This window comes from Lutjanus erythropterus, chromosome 12 (genome assembly GCF_056507025.1).
Source record: "Lutjanus erythropterus isolate fLutEry1 chromosome 12, fLutEry1.hap2, whole genome shotgun sequence".
NCBI lineage: Eukaryota > Metazoa > Chordata > Actinopteri > Lutjaniformes > Lutjanidae > Lutjanus > Lutjanus erythropterus.
Window position 1 is genome coordinate 34,697,593 of NC_139328.1, and position 20,100 is coordinate 34,717,692.

At 39.7% G+C, this 20,100-nt stretch overlaps 1 protein-coding gene across 1 annotated transcript in view; it reads left to right on the forward strand.

Annotated features, from left to right (window-relative positions):
- The window catches only part of chd7 (chromodomain helicase DNA binding protein 7), a 95,327-nt gene that overhangs the window by 6,042 nt on the left and 69,185 nt on the right, over positions 1-20,100 (forward strand). The gene's annotated exons all lie outside the window — the stretch shown is intronic.

Here is a 20,100-nt window from a genome sequence, read left to right on the forward strand (position 1 = left end):
GATGTAATGGTTTTCCAGCTTGCCCACTGGTGCTACCTAATGCATATCTTGATGAACCAATACCAAAGAATCGTCTATCTCTAGCGGATGGAAGCGAGCATTCATTCAGGCTTTCTTTTGCCGATTTTCTCCAAATTTGTGTAAAATTTGTGATGCATTTAGGTGGAAATATGGCTAACGTCACCAGGGAGGAACTTGTATTTCAGAAGTGGATGACACTGACTACCAGGCTCAAAGGCCGGTATTGAACTGACTTATTGTTCTGTGTAGGACAGCACCTGATGCTGCAGTGCTTCTGTTGGACAGTTAATTGTTGAAAGCCTGGTGTTGGGTATCTGAGCCAGTATTACTGGTGTTTGTTAGGGTGGCCATTTTGTCTCCTGTCATCATGTGTCGTGGATGGCAGCCCTGTTAGCAGAGATGAGAAGTGGTGCTGTTGTTTGTCTCCATCTCTTTCATCTTGCCATCTATCGCTCCACCTCCACCCCTCACCCACCCACCCACTCACTACTCCCTCTCTGCCCATGCATGAGCTCCCTCCTCTTCTTTCTACTCTTCATTCTCACCCTTTCCATCTTTCTTTCTCTCTCTTTCTCTCCATCTTTGCCTGCCTGTCTGTTTCCTCCCCCTCCCCACCCCTCCCCTCTCCTCCCTCCAGTCTTCTCATTTCCAGCCAAAAGGTTAGCGGGGGTCTTTAGCACCGTGGTGACATTCAAAACTGAGTGTCATCACTGTCTCTCTCGCTCTCTCTCATCCCTCCCTCTCACCTGTCTCTCCCTCTGCCCCCTCCTCCTCCTCCGCACTCGCCTCCCCCATCCCCCCATCCTCCTCCTGCAGCGAGGGCCTTCTGGACCAAGTGCTGTGCCTAGAAGAGAGGCTGGCGTTGATACAGCTCTCAAGTGTTTGTGTGTGGGCTGTATGTGTTTTCTGTGCGTGTGATAGTGGAGACGGCCTGTCAAGTACATCTCTGACCCATATGTGTTCATGCCTTTTAATCTATCCTTGACCTCCTCCCGGTGTTGTGTAGCGTATCCTGTTTTTCCTTTTCATCCTCCAGCTCTCACACACCATCAGACTTCGCCGTTGCTGCTGGGAAACAAATAAGCAAAGCTAAAACCCAGGACACTCCACTGGAAATATGTGGGAGTTTTGTGTCATCAGCTGCTGATGAATCCCATCGCTGAAAAGTGGCACCACGAAAATCTCATCAGTTTCTCGGAGCACGCTGTGGTTTAATGGCACTGTTGTGGCATGCGTGCATCCTTCCACCTCTCCTCATTTTCTCCCACCATTCCTCTCCTCGAGTGATTCACATTGCTGATGAAAGGTTAAGTGCTGCTTGCTTGTGGAATCAACATCCAGTTAGGAAGATGGAGATGGATGCAAGGTCAGAGAGGGGAGATATGTAGGAATAAGGAATGATGTTAAAAGGATAGTTTGGGTTTATTTAATGCAGGCTTGTATGAATTACTTATATGTAGTCAGTGTATTACCTACAGTAGCAGCACAGATGCAAAGCAATGTACTGCTACTCATTAATCAAAAAATGTATTTATAGTCTAGGAATGGCAGTATTTGCACATCATTTGACATTGTTTTGAGTGGCGGAGCCATTTTTTGAATAAGGAAAGGTAAAGGGACAGTTCAGTCTAGTTGCAGAGTTTTGGAGGTATCGCCTGTGTCCAATATAATGGGGGAAAAATGGCACTAGGCTTGTGATGCTCAAAGCACCAAAAAATTCATTCAAAAAATTCAGAACCAGTGTCTCTCCAAAAATCACGACCAGGCTCCTCAAGATAATCCACAGATCTTGTTGCAAGCAGCTTCATGTAGGAGCTGCTTTCTTTCTGCAGTAGAATTTGGTAGAAGGAAAGTAGTTCCTACATGAAACTGCTCACAACAAGGTTTGTGGATCATCTTGACTAACCAAGAGACACAAGTAAAATAAAGCAGTGAAAATATTCTCTGCATATAGTGTACACTCAGAATTTATCAATTGTTTTTTTGTTTTTTTAAATGGCCTAAGTATGTTTAATCTGCTGACCCCATCCACAGCAGTACATTTCTTAGCATCAGTGCTAGTGCCCCTCGCTACTTCTAACCTGCGCCACACCAGCTGGCATCTTCTGCAGTTGATACATTATCGACAAGTGCCTCATACAACCCCTCATCAAAAAACCAGAACAATCCCTCAGACCACATGAAAGAATATGCATCTCTCTAGAAATGTCCAGTAAGCGTGTCCTCATCACACGACCTCTTAAATCATACTTGTTGTGTATGTTGTTGGTAGCTAATGTTGGTCATTATTTATAGCACTCAGATGACCCAGAACACCAGCAGCTGGATTTTTATTCTGCTTAAAGATGTTCCTCTGCTATAGTTGTTAAAAAAAAGTGCTTAGGAGATACTGAGCTGGATTCAGAGCCACGATGGAAGCACTTTTGATCCTGGAGAGCGCATTGGCTCTGGAAAAAGGGGTGTGTGAGCACATGTGTCCCAGGGGAGAAGTTACCCCACAGCTTTATAGGAAGGACTCTGGAAGTTAATTGGTTGTTAGGAGGCAGGCAGGCGGGGCAGGGAGGGGAACCAGCCAATCTCTAGGGACACGCTCCAGACCTGCCTGTCCCATTGGTCTAAAAGGGCATGTCAATAGTAGTGATTGATTAGGAAGATGTGGGAGCAGCTTGGTCTGTACTGTCTGTCTGTGTGTGTGCCTGCACCTTCCTGTTCTGTTTCTCATAAAGGGGTAGTTCGGTGTTTCCAGTATTGTGGGGAAATTGATCATGAAACACTTCTTTGGAAGCTCACATTTCATTCATGTTTGATCTAGACTGTGAATCAGAAGAGTACTTCCCGTGATGTTTGTGTTGCTCACAAATGTTTCCAAAGCTTCATCTTGATTTCTCTGCACAGGGTTGACAAATCTCTTAACAGCCCCAAACCAAGAGTGGTTTTGGATTCCCAGCTTGTAACGAATCCTGTAGTTTTTGAAAAGTCTACCCCTTTGAAAGTTTGACAGGGGTTTCCCCAAGCCAGTAACAGTAGTAGTAGTGTGCCACTGTGATAACTCATTTGCATCACCGAGCAGCAATTTCCCCCCCTCACCCACCACAGTTTGATTCTGATTTTCATTTAAGGTCCCACCCTTCGCGTTGAATTTCTGAACAAAATTATAACCCAGTATTGAACTGTGCACATGAAAAGAGCAACAAAGTAATCCAGAGGGATGTGATCTTTTGAATGAACAACTCTGATGTTGCGAGTTGCTACAGGAAGCCTCACCGTCTGAGGGGAGAGGTCATCATGATTCAGTGTGGTGGGGCAAGTAGAAGCTATAGTCCTGTCAAAATATTTCAGCCAGACACAACGGTGAATGTTAAACCTTCATTGGTGGTCATCCTGAAGGGTTCGGTGTGCGTTGTCTGACCTGACATGTGACCTTCCTCCTGACCTGACTTGGACACTGTATCAGTCTCATAACTGAGTTAATTAGGTTGAGTTTTAAAGAGTTTTACAGACACTTTTGCTCTGGACTTTGAGCAGCATATAGATCAGTGAGAGGCTTCACTCTGGCTCAAGCTATAAATTTAAGACCTCAATTTTATAGGCTTAAAATGATGTGTATCTTTAATGATTTGCATCAGCCCTTTCCAAGCCATTGTAAATATGTTTTTGACTGTAACTATCAGTGACTGATTCAGTAGATGAGTGCAGCAGACCAGCCATCTTATCACAAGGGAATAGTGTATTTCTATAAAGCATTTTAAAACTATTTGAATGGCTGTATGCCATCAAATACTACTGTAAACAAATTCAGGGTTGAGTCTGTTATGTATGTGTAAGAATTTTAAGATCCACAGCAGTGTTGTTACTGTTTGAGATAAATGAGATTTGCAATATTTATTATATAATTTCACCTGATCACCTCCACACCACATTGTCCAGGGTTCAGTGTTAATCTTCCTTGATTTCGCTTGCCAGGTCAGGCAAGTGAACCAGAAATCTACTAGCCCAAAGTTAATTCCTGCTTGCTCCTGAGCGAATTGTTTTATTTATTAGCAGTTGTCAAATGTCTTCAAGCCATTTTGGTGCGGTACTGCATACCAGGTCAGTCTCCTTCCTCCTTTGAATAGCAGTCACACTAGAGTGTGGATTGAACGGCTGTGTGTTTTTCAAAATATGATACACTGTGAATTATCAGTTTTGCGATTACTTGACTTGCCATAGCATTGATGTTTCATACAAGCACTGGCAAGGTTCCACAGAAAAGATTGTCGGCAGTCTGTGGCAGTTTTTTTTTTTTTTTAAGTGATCTGTACCAAACAATGTTTTCTTGAGTCAGTAGAATGTGCTGTGTAAGCTAGGACATCTCTGCAGCATGATGATGCATTTAAAATTGTATTTTTCGAACAGTTCACCCATAACAAATATTGTGTTTTTAGTGGTTTGAGGATTGCAGTAGACTTCATAGCAATTTTGATAAAATTCTGATTTATTGTTAAGCTGTGCGTTTGTTATGGCCCTCCAGCAAAATTTTAATGTGCCTTTTTAAAAAAAAAAGAAAAAAAAAAGACCTAGTTTTCTCCACCTTGCCTGCAAACCTACAGGAAACAAGTTTCACCAGCATTCTTTAATGCCACCCAACTTAACTTTTGTTACCAGGATCATTTAAATGCTCATTTGCGCTTTAGCTTGTAAATGTTGTCTTTACTCGCTGCAGTTTTCTCACAAGTGCCCAAATTGGTAACATGTATGTGCAACTCTCAACAGAGTTGAGAATTAAATGAGATGGTCTTCTTTTTTGTTACTTCCATCATCAGCTTTTGGGGGAAAAAAGTGTTCAGTTTTCTTACCACTGGAAAATTGAGCAAGTGAGTTTCTAGTATGGCTTTTCCATTGTCCAGGTTGTGAGGCTGAACTCATGTTATGCAAGAGCAGAAAGAGACTTTTAAAGTGTCGGTGTGTTCAGCTCTCAGTGCTCGGACGTCTAACCGACTCTCTGTGGTTTGAAGTTTAATTTTTCTCCTGTGTTGCCATCTCTACTTTCAGGTATCTGCTTTATTTTACTGTTTAATGCTCGCTTTCAGCTGTATAAGAACCGTGTAATTTACTGCTGATGAAAATGCAACATTTTCTAAGCTTTTGAATGACAAAATAACAGACTTTGATTGAGAAGAAGTTATAGGAGATTGTTTGTTCACCATTTTACAGCTGCTTGACTTGAGCTAAGACCAGCACGTGTTTAGAAAAGTGGTACAGATTTACTAGCCCGACGTGCCATTTCGCTTGTCCCAATCAGTCTTTATTGTTGAGCCGTGTTGTCTTGGTAGTCCTTATAATAATATTTATTAATATTTATTAATATTTATTGCAGCTTACTATTATATTGATGACATTGCAACTTCAGTACTTTTTGCCATTGAGCATGGGACAGTATAAATAGATTTTTCATGCGGGTGTGCCAAAATATCAACTTGAATCTGAAAGGTTCAGGGCGTAACTTAACTTAACCATATAATAGGTTTCAAAACTCAAAGGGCACAATTTTAACAGAATCCCCATCAGTAAGGAAGAAATTTAACTGTTAAACATAGAAATAACAATAACCACTTGTGTAAAATACATTAAGCCTCTTTTCCTTGTTATACCTCTGTGTGTTGTCTGTCTTCTGTCCTATTCTCAGTGTCATCATACATGCACCTGCATTGCTCACCTTTTAACACAGTCACAGATGCAAGTAATTTTCAAAGACCAGACAGTCAGTTTCACAGACCCTAGAACAGGTTCTTTAGCTCAGTGAGCACATGCACACACACACACACACACACACACACACACACACACACACACACACACACACACACACACACACATACACACACACACTCATATACTCTCCTTGAGCAGGTTCCTTGGCCACCCCCTGTGGCCTACTTCTCTCTCTCTCTCTCTCTCTCTCTCTCTCTCTCTCCTCCTCTCCTGTGCCTGTCTCTCGGCCGGCCCCCGTGTCCTCTGGGATCAGACTGGGAGCCGGCCAGTGGTTTTTCCTACCACATGGTAAAGGCAGGGAACAGATTGGATAAACACAGCCCTTTCCTGCTGACCCACCCCTCCCCGAAACACACACACCCTTACACGCACGCTGCGCACACACACACTGTCCATTAACGAAGCAGCCGTGCGTAAAATAACCAGATTTTCTCTAGCTTCACTGCTTCTCTCTTTCTTCTCTCGCTTTCTTGATCCACCCCCTCCTCCCCCTCCTCCTCTTCTCTCTTCCTTCCTTCCGGGCCTCAAATCCCAGCCCCAAACACACGGCCCTGCATCCCCTCACTTGAGCGTAATTACACACACAGCTAGCCAGCTCCTGCGTGCTGTCCTCCATTTGGGAACAAAGGTATAAATTATAGCGGCTTAGATCCTTGTGGTAATGGGAGGTGGGTGGGCGCACGCGTGTTCTCCAGAGGAAGAAGGAGATCACTCACTTCTTCAGGTGTCTAGTTGGGTTGTGTCTGCTAAGCTTTTGGTGTAGTTTGTTTCTTTGGCTGTGTTTTGTTTGCCGGTGCCTGCCTGCCTGTCTGTCTGTCTGTTTGTCTGTGTCTCAGTGGAAAAATGGTGTTGTTGACATGGCAGAGATTTCCTGTAGTAAAGCCTGGAGGCTACAGACAGTTTAGCTGCCAAACTTTCAACAGCACAGACAGGACCGCATTGAGCTGCTTGTTGGCTAATCGCTCTTCCTTCTTCCTCCCTTCACCCCACACCAACACTGCATACACACAGTGATTTGGAGCCATTTGGTCAAGTATGATGTGACAAATAAGTTAGGACAAATAAGGTTTTGTCTAAAAGAAATTTAATAAGGGAGGGGTCTTTCTCAGCTCTCAGATCTGACTTTTTGTATCAAGGTGGGGGTCACCACATGCAGATTTTACTCCAGATTTCTAAAAGAATTAGTCAATATCAGACTTTCAGAAATGTTAAGAGCAGGAAAAAGGAGAAGTGTGCACAGAGGGCTGAGCGCCTACAGGTTTTCATACCAACCAAAGTTTACACCAGGTGACGTCACCGACCAACACACCTTGACTGAGACTGGAGGAACTTATCAGTTACATCAGCTGATGTAGGGATTGGTTGGAGTGAAAACACGGACACTGTGGTGCATGCTCACCTGTTTACGTGAGGGCTGCAACCAATGATTGTTTTCATTAACAATCTGATGCTCATTTTCTTGATTAATTGGAAAAAATACTCATCACAATTTCCCAGCGCCCAAAGTGACGTCTTCAAATTAGGGATGCCTTGATAACACAACCTTGAGTATCTGCTTCTACCAATCTGATACTGTCTTTTTCCTTTTCTGAAACAACTAAGCTCTTAATATGTTTGTAAGGATGCACTTTGTTTAACAATTAAAACACTCAAAATGAAATTTAAATGCATAAATAGCAACTTTGACATTTTCTTTCTTGATTTTAAAATAACTCGTCACAGCTGACATGTCAGCACTGCTGACAGGTCTCACTCATGTTCTGCCTCCTGTTCCTGTGACACATCCTGGTCTTCTGTGTTACCCGTGATGATTCTTTCTTTACGGCATGTCGCTCAGTGTTAAGTTAAGCATTGGCAAGAAAATTTTGACTAATGGATCAAATTGGACTATACTTCCCTGATACTTTAAATTGCTTTTTTTTGTCCAGGAGTCCAAAATTTTTCACTTACTACCATAAAGTAGGGATGCATGATAAATATTGGGGCTGATAAATTATCAACCAGTAATTAGCCTATCACAGCTATATTGGTCTGTGTCAGTATCTGTATATTAGCTGATAAATATCAGCCATAATATCTGATTTGACAGATGTCAAAGCATGAAGTTTGAATTTTTAGGCAAAATGCTCTCTGGAAGCTGAAGTGTATTTGAAGTTTTTTTTATGTACTTTAAATGAACATTTGAAGAATCAGAACTATTTGTTTGTTTTAATAGTAATGTCAGATTTGGTTTGGTCTAGAGCTACAACAGTTAATTGGTTATTAATCTATTAATTGCTAACTATTTTGCTAATCGATTACTTGCTTGACATTTACTAATTAAATCCAAATTCTCTGATTTCAGCTTCTCAAATGTGAATATTTTCTGATCCTCTAATGAGAGTAAAATTTATGTGTGTTTTGGACATAAGACATTTGAGGACATCAACTTGAGCTTTGGAAAACGGTGATCAGCATTTTTCACAGTTTATTGTCTTTTTATGATCCAACCACTAATCGATTAATAATCATTTAATCGAGAAAATAATCAACATATTAATCGATGATTAAAAAATTGTTAGTTGCAGACCTAGTCAGGTCAGACCCTGTGTATTATTAAAACATCCATCTTTGCTCACTCACATCTTGGCCTCACATGTGCATGAACTACAGGTTATATGAACTTTTTAAAATACAGAAATTGGTTAGCCTGTGGGTACCGGCCACGAGAAGCAGGTAATTATTGATTATGAGCTAAAAAAAATCCATGTTGCGCATCCCTATCAGAAATGACAAAGAGAAGCAACAAATTCTTAAATTTAAGAAGAATTATTGCAGCTCTAGTTTATAGGCATTGTCTTAAATAGCCAACAAATGTACAAGTATCCATTGAAACTGCACAAAACTGTGATCAGGTTTCCTGTACTTTAAACATGCATTTCAGTGTATGTGTATAATACCATTTTGCTGGGATTGGAGGTTGATGACAGTGTTTTTATTAGAGTTCCTGTTTGGGTTTCTGTAAAATGAAGGCCCATCTCTGCTGCACTACAGTGAATGACTGTAATATTGCCGGCTGCCAGAGAGGCCATTCAGTTGCACTAACTTGGCAGTGATATTCTGTGGTTTCGGCTTGGCTGAACGCATGGCCTCGATAATTGTGGTTTGACAGAGCTGCACAGTCAGTGTGAATTCCTGAGCCCTAGCTGGTGATCGCCAGTTCATTTATCAAGTCGGCTAAAACTATACGTGTTGGAGCCACTCAGTGATTACTTATGGTTTCAGCAGGTGAGGTGGAACTTGCCGAGCTGTTAATTATGTTGTTGGACTCACAGGCTTATGTGCCTGCCTGCCTCCAGCAGTGACACAACCAAGCCCTTTCCATATTTCTTCTCACTTTGTTTAAACTGGATAATAAAACTGTCAGCTGCTTCAAGGTCAAAGTCCTGATACTGTATCTCAGATTTTATTTTGGGACATAGTTTGCTTGGCATTATTACACACAAGAAAAGCAAAAGAAAGGCCTTGTCCCTCTCATCAGGAAACTATGTCAGCTGTCTGCTACACAGTGCTTTTGTTTCATTGATAACCATTTTGAAAATGGATTTATTGTTTTTTTGAGCTGAACATTTGATGGTTGCAGGTTCTCAAATGTGAGAATTCATTGCTTTTTTGGTCTTAGGATGTAGTAAGTGGATTATTTTTGGGTCAGAAAAAATAACACTTTAAGACAGCAAAATGACTTGCTAATCTCTTGTGTTTTAATTTACAGGGATCAGTATTTTTCACATTTGTTGTTTTATATAACAAACTGTTAATCGAGAAAATAATCAGGCGATTAATCAATCATGAAAATGATTGTTAGTTGCAACCCATCTATCATTTTACAGAAGACTATTAGGGCCAGGCATAAGGGGGGGGGGAATGAGGGGAGGAAGATTTATCTTTGCATCTTGAAAAGTCAAAATGCAGACTCTATTTTCCGCATGGTATTTCTTTACATTTATTTCTTTACATTTTGACTTAATTCTCATAATGCAAACTTAAAAATCTTCCTCCTCCTGATTATTTTTTCTATCACTAGCATTAGTACTTAAAGTTTAAAGACTTTAATCTTGCTATTTCAAATTTAAATGCAAAATTTTCCTGTTTTTTCCCTAATTTGGTCATAGTTTTTAGTAGTCTCCCTTTGTTAAGCAATATCTCATAGTATTCCTCTGTCATTCAGTGTTATACGACATTTCATTCAGGCTTACTTTTGACATTTATCTAAACATGTACAAGTTCCCCCAACACTGATATTGTGGTACATCTTGAAACGCCAATCTGCAAAGTAATCTGTCTCAGATAAACAGTCCCAAAGTTGGTACTTCCTCCCCCTTGTCACACACAAGTACTTGTTAACAAAGACTCTTTGGTACCTTTCTATAAAATAAGCTATTTTATATGTCTTATCTTTTGTAGGAATATACAGTCTGTACTGTAACAGATGTGGAGAGTAAGTTTTTGACAACAACATGAATTACTAATATATACTTAGATCATTACTCAGCATCAGGTGATCCACTTAATGACATACTTGGAATCACTTATGAAAAAGTGGGGTTGGTGCACCATTAATAATAATAGAGAGGAGGAACTCTTTTTCTTTTTTGTTAAATACTCATCTCCCTTCAAACTGACCTGTCTGTTGTTTAATGCTTGAGCATGTACAGGCTGTCATCTCTGAAAACACTGATAAACATCAGTGCGGTCTTGTGAAACCACATTTGTGAACACAACTTCTCAGTTGTGTTACCAGATATCTGTCACTGGGTAGCTGACTTAATTCGTGAAGGACTGCATGATGGGACCTTAAGGGCCTGCAGTGCCACTTATACCACATACTTACTGTATGTTAACCACCTGCTATTGTGGAAAAAGTAAAAAACATCAATCACAATTGCTTGGAGCTTTTTTGCAACCAGGAGTCCAAAGCCAGGATATAGAGATATGCTGTAATATCATAGAAGACCCAGAAAACCAGAAAATATTCACATTGGAGAAACTGGGACTCATGAATTTCTGTCATTTTTTAAACATTTAACATGTAACCAGTTATCCAAATAGATTTAATTTTACTCAACTAATTAATTGCTTCAGCCCTAGTGTGGTGTTAAGACTTTGTGTTTGTCAGACGACTACACAATTATGAAATTGTGATCCAGTTGCTGCCTATAATTGCTAGCTAAAATAAGCAGTATTTTTCAGTTCTGCAGCACTGAAACTGTTAATCAAAACACTACTTAGTGGTTGTGAAGTTGTCTGACAAAATGCAGAGCAATGACAACATGTGCATTGTGATGGACTATTTCCATACAAAAGGAGTGATTACAGTGATAAAATGAGGTGACATAAATTTGACTTTTCCACACTTCTGATTCACTTGATTATTTGAGTAGGGATGGTTATTGTTAGGATTATTAATACTACTAGACATAATTTCATGCAAAAAATAGACATGACATAAAGATTTTAAAAGATTCAACAGTTATTTTATCACTTTTTGAAAGTTAAATTGTTTCTCGAGTTATTGTATTTATCTGCATTTTTATTAAATTTAGTGAAGTGAGCACACGCTTTTGAATGTTTTGCCCTGTCAGCTTTTTATGTAATATTACATAAATACTGATAGCTGTATTGTTAGTCCAGGAGCTTATCTATACTTTGGGATTGACTGGTCAGGAACAAGCACCAGTTCTTTATACCCCATCCCGAGCTGCTGCTCATAAATGCCAGCAGCACTTTCTGTGCTGCTGCACTGAAACTGTCAATCTAAACACTCTTTATTGGTTGTGATGTCGTCCAACAACATGGAGATCATTGCTAACATGTGCATTGTGACTGACGATATTTCCATTCAGAATGAGTGATTACAGCGACAGATGGAGGTGACATAAATTTGGCTTTTAAACACCTCTTATTCATTTGAATTGTGTTTGAGTAGATATGAAATGGATATGATGTTTAGATGTTCACACTGATGGGGCTGTGTTGGTGTGAGTGTGTTGTAGTAGATAAGATAAGAAGTCTAATCAGATGTTAAATACTTAATTTGCTTTTAGCCAGGTTTTTTTTTTTGATTTGGAAAATTATCAAGGTAGAAATGGTTTGCCCCTTCATCTTGATACTTGTGAGGTGAGCCACACCTGGTTATGTGTACTGGAATCTATTTGATTGGCCAGCGCTCTGTTTCCAGGTGATGGCAGATTAGTTACTAATGTTTGTAATTGTGTGTATGGTCTTACCTCCTCCTGACTCCTCACCACGTGTGTGTTACGGCAGTAGGAGGGGAGAGGGGTGTGGGGGGTTCAGTGCCTCATCCTTTGATGAGATTTGGCGTCTAAAGCGGCACACTGACCGTTCACCTAATTCCTTCTACAGTGACAGCTGGGCCTCAATACCAAACCGTGCATGTGTTTGTGTGCATGCTTGCTGTGAGAAAGAGGCGAGAGCTCAAGCCTGGCTCAAGCGGCAGAGGAAGTGGTACAGAAAGTTCAAGAAAACAAAGCCGAGGAGAGCAGAAGGCTCGTCTCTTCCCTGGCTGTTAAGACTGAAGGAGGTTTTACTCAGGAGAAGAGGGATGAACAGCACCAGTGAGAGGGAGGGAGGATGAAATAAAGGAGAGGCGAGAGGTGAAGTGCAGAGGGAATGTGTCCAGCTCTGTCCAGGGTACAGAAGAGTGTTATCTGGTGGGAGGCTCACTTCTAAAGGCCAGACAAAATACAAGGAGGACGAGTGGAGGAAAGAATCTGTTGCTCTCATACTTGCACTAGAGCTGTGATCTGATGAAAGCCCAGAGGCTGCCGCACACACACACTCTTACACACAGTAGCCAGCAGCAAGTGCTTATACAGCTACAATTACTCTATATAGTGTAGTGGAACTTGCGCTCTAATGTTGTGTGCATCTGACTGAGCTGACAGGAAATCAGTTGCCTTCGTAGTAGCTCACTGCAAAGGATGTGAAATTATGCTCAATTACTCTCACCTGCCACACACACACGCGTGCTCACATGCGGAAACTTTTTTTCTCCCTGTAGTGATTGAAATGCACAGGAAGTGATGTAACGCAACAGCGCTGGTGCTTACACTGCTGTGATCCAGTAGCGGAACACAAGTTCTCTAATGGCAACAGCTGAAGCACTACTTTAACTGCAGAGGCTGTTAGTTTGTGCTGGGCTGTCGTACTGTAAGATCATGTTTGACTTCTGTAGAGAACATTTATAAATCAGCTTAGTGCTACTAAAGAGATTTGATGATGTGCTGTTTTCTGTTTTTATGTCATTGTTAATTTGATTTGTGTGACTTTTTTTTTCTTTTGGTTGAGCAAAACCTGGTCAGGCAAGTGGGCCAGAAATCTACTTGCCTCAAGTCAATTTTTACTTGCCCTTGTACAGCTGGCTTATTTATTAGCAGTTCAAATAACAAAGTCAATTGTCATATTAGTCTAGGGCTGCAGTGTCAAATAGTGTTTCTCAAAGTTTGATGTCTTTAAATATCTTGTTTGCTCAGTCCAGAGTCGAAACTATTCAGTTCAATATGATAATAAACAAAGACAAATTGGAAATCTCTATATTTTAGAGGCAAAATACAGCATTTCTGATTGAAAAATTACTTAATTAATTGAGAATCCAAATAGTTTAATTCCTTTTTACCACCTGCTCAGTCAGGCAAGTGAGTTGCTAGATTTACTTGCCCGACATGGCATTTTACTTGCACTGGGCAAGCGGGCAAGCCTGATTGTTAAGCCCTGGCTTCCATTTACAGTTGCACATTTATAGTGTATATACTATATGGAGGATTTAAACTAGCACTAGAAAGTGTACCTACGTTTCACATAATGCATCAGTGATCAAGTGACCAAAAGAAGAGCCTCTATAGGTCTGTTTGCGTCTTATATTTAAGGATGGGAATTGATTACATTTTACTGATACCAATGCTATTATCAGTTCTCCTTATCGGTCCCATTCTTTTCATTTCCCCTATTGATTTCTTAGCTGGCTCTAGCCTGAGCTGCTTGTAGAGACAGTCTGTAATCATTTAAAACAGATGAAATGAGACAATATTTGTACAGCATTTATTTTTATTTAGGTTTTTAGTCAAGGAAAAAATCTGCTCAGCCTGCCTGCTAATGTCAATATAACATTATTTACTGGACGTGCTACTTGGCTGGGAATAGGACTGCTACTAAAAGTTTTTTTCATTGTTTTATCTGTTGATTATATTCTTGATTAATTGATTAGTTGTTTGGTGTCTAAAATGTCATAAAATAATCGAAAATGTCGATCAAGCAAGATGATGTCTTCAGAATGTCTTGGTTTGCTCATAATACAAATAAATTCAATTTCCTGCCATAGAAGAAGCCAGAAAATATGCACATTTAAGAAGCTGAAATTTGAGAATTTTTATTTTTTTATTTTTTTTGTCTTCAAAAATCACCCAAACCACTTAATTGATTATCAGAATAGTTGGCAATTAATTTCATAATTTATTCATAATGGATTAAGCGATTAAGCAGCTGTACTTGGGAAGCAGTGTCACTTGTTTCTAGAGGGTCAAATACATGGAATTCCTGGAATTAAATCCCATGTTGTATAGCACAGTGTTTCAGCGTATTGCTGGTTTTACCACCCTTACCTGAAATGATCATTTTACAGACATTACAGCCAGAACTTTTGGCATCTTTTTTAATGAATGAAGCCACACTTCAGATCACGTCTTCCTCTCTGCCATGACCCCTCTTTTGTTACACGTTTCCAGTTTGACGTCATTGTTTTGCAACGGGTAACTGTCAGAAAAACATGTCGGCATTGATGAAAGGAATTCAGAAGCTCGGAGGCATAAGATTCAGATGGATTGGAAAATGGGTGGATAGATGTAGAGATCAGAATGATTTGTGTGTTAGTTTGTTTTGTTTGTACTTGAAAGTTTCACTCAGAATTGTTCTACTGCTGGCACTACTTTCTCTCACACTTTTGGGTTATCTCTATATATTTTATACACAGATTAATTTGTTTCTGTCACTGTCCACTCTGACTCTGCAGAATTAGTCATGTGGTATAACAGCGTTATCATTTGCACTACAACTTGCAGAAAATTGGGAGCGCTTGATTTGCAGCAGATGTCTGCTAATCCAGATGTGTCAGTACTAGTTAAAGTAGTAATAGAATAGTGCAACTACTAATTCAGCTGTCACCCTTATAAATTAAATTATCTTGAGATTTCAGAGGAGTATAAATGTTTGTCTGGTCTGTGCATTCATGCGCGAGATTTACAGACCCAATTAGTGATTTAAGTAGCGGTTAACCGCTTCATGATTTGATTAAATATTGTTTCATATGAGTGTGGCTGTGGCTCTTAAGTCAACCGGCTACTGTTGCTGGTGGGCTCGACTTCCCTACTATGTCAGTAACTGAGCCATTAGCACACAGAGGTTATAGCACATTGCATAGAATCACTGCTTAAACATACAGCTGTGCCTGAGTGCCACTGTTAAGGCTCAAAGAATAACAAAGAAGTGTGTAGATGAGTGTATCTGTGCATTCCTCTCCTGTTGCTGACCATAATATAGCAAAGAGTTGAGCAGCACCTGTCTTCCTGTCTTTGTGTTGGCAGCTTGTTTATGGTTCACAGATTCATGGAGGAAAGAGCTTGTTAACTGCTATTTACACAATAAGAGTGGATGCTCCCATCAGGCATTGTTGAGCCTCCCGACAGAAGGCCCCAGGGCCTGAAGGAAGGCTCTTTTACTGTAGTCCTGTGTCATGCTAATAGTGACTGTTGGCCTCCTACTGACTGAAGGGTATTCTTTATTGTCACCCAGAAACTATTCATTGAATGGTAGTGTGATGGTGATATAGTTCAAGGGACAGGTCACTCCAAAACAAAATATACAAAAAATTTCCTCTTGCCTGTAGTACTATTTATTTATCTAGATAGTTTTGGTGTGAATTGCTGAGTTTCTGAGATATCTGCCCTCTCTCCAATGTAATGGAACTAGAAGGTCTTCACCTTGTTGTGCTCAAGGCAGTGTGTCTTTCCAGAAATCATGACTTGGTTAGTTCACATGTTCTTTCTGCCCAACTATCTAACAATCTAAATAACACTACAGGTAAATGGAGAATTTTGGATTTTTGACTTTGGTGTGAACCATCCCTTTAAGTGACTTTTATAAATCTCATTACAGAAAGATTTTGACTTATGATGGCTACCACTGGCAGTGAAATGGTTTGGTCTCAGTTATTGTTTCTTACCAGAAGTTCAGATTAGGGCTACTGCAGTGTTTCCTCTACATTCATTTAGAAGTGGCGGGCCACAAACTGCAGATAACTATCTTGCTCAGTATGGAAATATACTTGCGCGTGCTCATTTGCATGATGCTAGCGTTGTTTGGGGGGCGCGGTCGTCAAGCACGTCAAGCACCTAGGTGACAGGGCAGAGTCAGAGGCGCGAATTCCCGAATTTCAAATGAACAATAAAGCAGCGAATTACCGGCCGGAGAAGAGGTAGACGTAAGTTATTAGCTTGAGATAACTCGACGTAGATTTTACAAGTTAAACAGACGTTCACAGTATGTTGATGACCAGCTAACGTTACGTAACTTATCGGTAGTTTAAGTTAATTTGGCCTGGTGCCAACTCAGTGTCGCTAACGTGAGTAAACTAATTTATAGTATTAGGCTAACATTAATATCTACACACCATTATGTAACAACTGACTGCATTTTTCAGATGAGTTTATTGAAATATTTCTCTAAGAAGAGAAACGGAACGCCTGCCCCCGCTGCTGAAAAAAATCCTAGAAGAAACACTGCTACTGCCAATAATTATTTTCATTATCGATTAATCAGTTGATTATTTTCTCAATTAATCGGTTAGTTGTTTGGAAATGATCATTTCCCACAGCTCAAATTCCACAACCCAAAGATATTTACTTTCATGTCAGAGGACTAAATAAACCAGAAAATATTTAAGAGGCTGGTATCAGATTATTTTGCTTTCTATTTATAAAATCACTCAAACTGATTGATCGATAACCAAAATAGTTGGCAAATAATTTAATAGTTTAATAATTAATCAATAATTAATCAACTGCTCTAGTTTGGATTACTTGGTCCATTCAGAAATAATATCCTGCTCAGTGCTTCATAGATTGAAGAATATCAATTTAACTTTATTTTCTGTAATATTTATTTTCAAGTAAGACAAATTGTGAACTTAATTGTGTACTCTGAAAGTTTGTATTTTCTGGATTACTTCAGGGAGCAAGGTAGATTTCAAAGATGCTGCTTTCAGAGTGTCTGACAAAAGCAGATGGTGGAAGGAATGAAAAGCTGGTGGACAAATCAGTTCCAACATTTTTATCCTGTTGAGTAAAGCTGAAGAGAAAACATCTGCCTTGTGACAGAAAGCAGAAGGGTTTATATGAAATATGGTCATAATTTTGAGAAACACTCGCAGCAACAATGCTGCCGTACACACTCTAACAATTGTTGTTGTAGTCACAAAACCGTTCATATGACTAACTATGTGATAGACTAGTGAGCTGTCCAGGATGTACCCCAGCTCTTGCCTGGTGCATGTTGGGATAGGCTCCAGCAGGCTGGGCACTCAAAAGCAGCTGTTAATCTGCCAATAACACTTAAGACGCTCCTTTAAATCTGAGCAGCCTAGCCACAACAAGTTCTAACTCTTCGTGGTTCTACAATGACTTGTTAACCTTTTTTAAGTAGTAATTTGTAAGTGTGTAATGATACATCAGTCTGGATTGATATATCAATTCAGTGTTACATGTTGCAAAGCGAAAAAATATTGATAAATATTGTCATCTTTAAGATACTAGGAGTGTAAGAAAATAGTAATACACTTGAGTACTGTCAAGATTGGCACTTTAGCAGTAGTTTAACTATGACCTTGTTTACAGCATTGCAATTTATCACAATATATTTAATTGTAACCCCTGGATCATGATATGTATTGTACCACCAGATTCTTGCTAATACACACCTCTATAAAATGCACCTTTATTTTGAAATTCCAGTGGCATGTCTGTCATAAATGTCTACAAGAGTTTAGTCAGAGTTGAAAGTTGTTGAATCATTATTTAGTTGCTTTTTGTGTTTGCATAAATGTAACTGAATGATATATTTAACTGAATGGAATGACGTATCATCTGATATTGATCGCAGATCCCTGAACTGAATCAAATGGTAAACGTATCGGATTGTATTGTGTTTTGAGGGTAAAATTTTAAATGTACAAAATACTTATTTGTAAAGTAAAATGACTGGTTTTGAGTGATGAAAAGACATTTTATGTGGAGGCTCTGTGATGAACCAATAAGTGGATGAGGAAAATTAGTGGGAGGAATGAGTGGAGTGTGGAGGAGGAAAGAATTAAGGTGAAGGCGGGGAGGGGGAACTGTGTAGCGTAAGAAGTTTGCTTCGGTGTTTTTTGAAATGCAGAGAAGCAACAATCAAACCTCCCCCACCTCCTCCCTGTCCCGGGAGCCGATACAGCCTACACACACTCGCTCATGCATGCTTAGATCCACCTACCTGCACAGTCTCACTTAGGCAGACTGGGGTGTTGCGTCGGCCACCCAGTCCCTCAGATGTTAATTATGTTGACATGCCTCTAAAGTCCTCAGATTTTTAGATACAAATATGGTTAAAGTAAGCTTGTTTTATGCAGGTTTATTTCCCTATTATACCCAGGGAGACCAGAGGCTAAAAATGTAACAGTTGGCTAACTCCCCTGCCTTCACACATCTGCTTGGACTGACTGACTGGTTAGTTAGCCAGCTGAATGGCTTGCTGAGCGAGTAGCTAACTACTGACTGACTGGTGTACAGAAAATCTCTCTGTCCTGTTGGCTGGATGGCAGCTGTTGCTGTTCAAACAGAGTTGCATCTGCTGGGCCCTTTTGTTCTAATACACACTCATACACACACACTCTCTCAATGACTCTGAGTGTGTGTTGGAAAAGAAAGAAGTTCTTTTGTTTGGTTGTAAAATGGAGGTGGGGGAGGGTTTTGGGGGCTTTGCTAATGTGAAGTGTGTGTGTTTCGGGGTATGTGAATGTGAAAGGTTTTTTTTCAATGAGTGGCTGTTTTTTTTCTGGGGTGGTTACAACTGATTAACTTGCTAAACACCCAAGTTAATCCCTTGCACCTCTGCTTCGCAGGTTATAAGGCTGCTTATAAATGTTCAAATGAGTTAGATTGTGCATCATACAAACTTCAGATGGCTCAATGCTCTCCTTGCAAATATTGCAATTTAAACTTACGATTAGGGCCTGTATTTGGGGTCTATGTTGTTGATACTTACTGTGTTTATTACTATGCATAACCACAACCATGGCTAAGTATTTGTGCACAATACCTTTAAGGTGTCTACCAAAGTAACCCAGTACAAGTAGTGCTGAAACTTTTCCAGTTAAATGATATCTGAATTTGATCCTGTTGATATCATTATTTAATGCAGTATATGAGTGGCCCACTACCACAGCAGCTACAAACCAAACAGTCTAAGGTGTTGTGAAGTCGTGCACAGTGTATTTGACAGAATTGGAAGTTCAGCATGCTGAGATACCACCAAAACTTGTGAAAGTATGGCACACCTCTAGCAAATGAATGCATAAAATGCAGAATTACTAGTTCATTTTATACCCATCATATGGATGGAGGCATTCCTGAAGTGGGGAAAAATTAAGTAACTTTATTGGTACCTATCCGTTTAAGAGTAGTGATGCTGGTGTCATAACTTTTTAAATTATATCCAGGTCTAACCATGAGCTAATGGTTTCTTAATCTACATGAATGTATGTTCAAACAATGAGATAAAATGATGCAGTTGCTTGTTGTGGTGGTTGCTAAGATTCTGCAAGGGGGTTTTACCCAACTAGCTGGAGAAAGCTCAACTCTACTCTACAGTAGCTACAGCTCTGGTTAATTAGGTAACATGAAGTAAAGACTTTTTACTGCTAACTTTGACTTCAGCTTACTATTAACTATTGTTGTCAAAAATATCTGTTTATTGATACAGATAGTATTAAAAATGTGCTGTGCTTTTTCACAAAGCAAATGTTTCTTAAAGGGTTATGTTTCTCATAGTAATTTTATTTAGTTTTTAATAAAAATATACCATTTTCTGCCCTCAGTGTTGCATCAAATATTTCCCTGTGGTATTAAATAGTATTGAATATCAACATTTTTTGAATTACTGCATCAAATTTAGAAATTCCAGTATAATGACAATGATATTGTTATGTTGATATGATGTATGATTGTTTACATCAACAAAATAGTA